Genomic DNA, 3,314 nt, shown 5'->3' with positions numbered 1-3,314 from the left:
TGACTGACAGATATAGAGTCAGTGAAAGGCTTCTGTATCATAGAGTCAGCACTAAACACTCAGATGGTCAGATCAGAGGAATGATGGGAAGTGTAGTGTTAGTGACTGACAGATATAGAGTCAGTGAAAGGCTTCTGTATCATAGAGTCAGCACCAAACACTCAGATGGTCAGATCAGAGGAATGATGGGAAGTGTAGTGTTAGTGACTGACAGATATAGAGTCAGTGAAAGGCTTCTGTATCATAGAGACAGCACTAAACACTCAGATGGTCAGATCAGAGGAATGATGGGAAGTGTAGTGTTAGTGACTGACAGATATAGAGTCAGTGAAAGGCTTCTGTATCATAGAGACAGCACTAAACACTCAGATGGTCAGACCAGAGGAATGATGGGAAGTGTAGTGTTAGTGACTGTGACAGATATAGAGTCAGTGAAAGGCTTCTGTATCATAGAGTCAGCACTAAACACTCAGATGGTCAGATCAGAGGAATGATGGGAAGTGTAGTGTTAGTGACTGACAGATATAGAGTCAGTGAAAGGCTTCTGTATCATAGAGTCAGCACTAAACACTCAGATGGTCAGATCAGAGGAATGATGGGAAGTGTAGTGTTAGTGACGGACAGATATAGAGTCAGTGAAAGGCTTCTGTATCAGAGTCAGCACTAAACACTCAGATGGTCAGATCAGAAGAATGATGGGAAGTGTAGTGTTAGTGACTGACAGATATAGAGTCAGTGAAAGGCTTCTGTATCATAGAGTCAGCACTAAACACTCAGATGGTCAGATCAGAGGAATGATGGGAAGTGTAGTGTTAGTGACTGACAGATATAGAGTCAGTGAAAGGCTTCTGTATCATAGAGTCAGCACTAAACACTCAGATGGTCAGATCAGAGGAATGACGGGAAGTGTAGTGTTAGTGACTGACAGATATAGAGTCAGTGAAAGGCTTCTGTATCATAGAGTCAGCACTAAACACTCAGATGGTCAGATCAGAAGAATGATGGGAAGTGTAGTGTTAGTGACTGACAGATATAGAGTCAGTGAAAGGCTTCTGTATCATAGAGTCAGCACTAAACACTCAGATGGTCAGATCAGAGGAATGATGGGAAGTGTAGTGTTAGTGACTGTGACAGATATAGAGTCAGTGAAAGGCTTCTGTATCATAGAGACAGCACTAAACACTCAGATGGTCAGATCAGAGGAATGATGGGAAGTGTAGTGTTAGTGACTGTGACAGATATAGAGTCAGTGAAAGGCTTCTGTATCATAGAGTCAGCACTAAACACTCAGATGGTCAGATCAGAGGAATGATGGGAAGTGTAGTGTTAGTGACTGACAGATATAGAGTCAGTGAAAGGCTTCTGTATCATAGATCAGCACTAAACACTCAGATGGTCAGATCAGAGGAATGATGGGAAGTGTAGTGTTAGTGACTGACAGATATAGAGTCAGTGAAAGGCTTCTGTATCATAGAGACAGCACTAAACACTCAGATGGTCAGGTCAGAGGAATGATGGGAAGTGTAGTGTTAGTGACTGACAGATATAGAGTCAGTGAAAGGCTTCTGTATCATAGAGTCAGCACTAAACACTCAGATGGTCAGATCAGAGGAATGATGGGAAGTGTAGTGTTAGTGACTGTGACAGATATAGAGTCAGTGAAAGGCTTCTGTATCATAGAGTCAGCACTAAACACTCAGATGGTCAGATCAGAGGAATGATGGGAAGTGTAGTGTTAGTGACTGACAGATATAGAGTCAGTGAAAGGCTTCTGTATCATAGAGTCAGCACTAAACACTCAGATGGTCAGATCAGAGGAATGATGGGAAGTGTAGTGTTAGTGACTGTGACAGATATAGAGTCAGTGAAAGGCTTCTGTATCATAGAGTCAGCACTAAACACTCAGATGGTCAGATCAGAGGAATGATGGGAAGTGTAGTGTTAGTGACTGACAGATATAGAGTCAGTGAAAGGCTTCTGTATCATAGAGTCAGCACTAAACACTCAGATGGTCAGATCAGAGGAATGATGGGAAGTGTAGTGTTAGTGACTGACAGATATAGAGTCAGTGAAAGGCTTCTGTATCATAGAGTCAGCACTAAACACTCAGATGGTCAGATCAGAGGAATGACGGGAAGTGTAGTGTTAGTGACTGACAGATATAGAGTCAGTGAAAGGCTTCTGTATCATAGAGACAGCACTAAACACTCAGATGGTCAGATCAGAGGAATGATGGGAAGTGTAGTGTTAGTGACTGACAGATATAGAGTCAGTGAAAGGCTTCTGTATCATAGAGTCAGCACTAAACACTCAGATGGTCAGATCAGAGGAATGATGGGAAGTGTAGTGTTAGTGACTGACAGATATAGAGTCAGTGAAAGGCTTCTGTATCATAGAGTCAGCACTAAACACTCAGATGGTCAGATCAGAGGAATGATGGAAAGTGTAGTGTTAGTGACTGTGACAGATATAGAGTCAGTGAAAGGCTTCTGTATCATAGAGTCAGCACTAAACACTCAGATGGTCAGATCAGAGGAATGATGGGAAGTGTAGTGTTAGTGACTGACAGATATAGAGTCAGTGAAAGGCTTCTGTATCATAGAGACAGCACTAAACACTCAGATGGTCAGATCAGAGGAATGATGGGAAGTGTAGTGTTAGTGACTGACAGATATAGAGTCAGTGAAAGGCTTCTGTATCATAGAGTCAGCACTAAACACTCAGATGGTCAGATCAGAGGAATGACGGGAAGTGTAGTGTTAGTGACTGACAGATATAGAGTCAGTGAAAGGCTTCTGTATCATAGAGACAGCACTAAACACTCAGATGGTCAGATCAGAGGAATGATGGGAAGTGTAGTGTTAGTGACTGACAGATATAGAGTCAGTGAAAGGCTTCTGTATCATAGAGTCAGCACTAAACACTCAGATGGTCAGATCAGAGGAATGATGGAAAGTGTAGTGTTAGTGACTGTGACAGATATAGAGTCAGTGAAAGGCTTCTGTATCATAGAGTCAGCACTAAACACTCAGATGGTCAGATCAGAGGAATGATGGGAAGTGTAGTGTTAGTGACTGACAGATATAGAGTCAGTGAAAGGCTTCTGTATCATAGAGTCAGCACTAAACACTCAGATGGTCAGATCAGAGGAATGATGGGAAGTGTAGTGTTAGTGACTGTGACAGATATAGAGTCAGTGAAAGGCTTCTGTATCAGAGACAGCACTAAACACTCAGATGGTCAGATCAGAGGAATGATGGGAAGTGTAGTGTTAGTGACTGACAGATATAGAGTCAGTGAAAGGCTTCTGTATC

This window comes from Pseudorasbora parva, chromosome 2, assembly GCF_024679245.1.
Source record: "Pseudorasbora parva isolate DD20220531a chromosome 2, ASM2467924v1, whole genome shotgun sequence".
Lineage (NCBI taxonomy): Eukaryota > Metazoa > Chordata > Actinopteri > Cypriniformes > Gobionidae > Pseudorasbora > Pseudorasbora parva.
Note: the sequence above shows the minus strand (reverse complement) of the source record.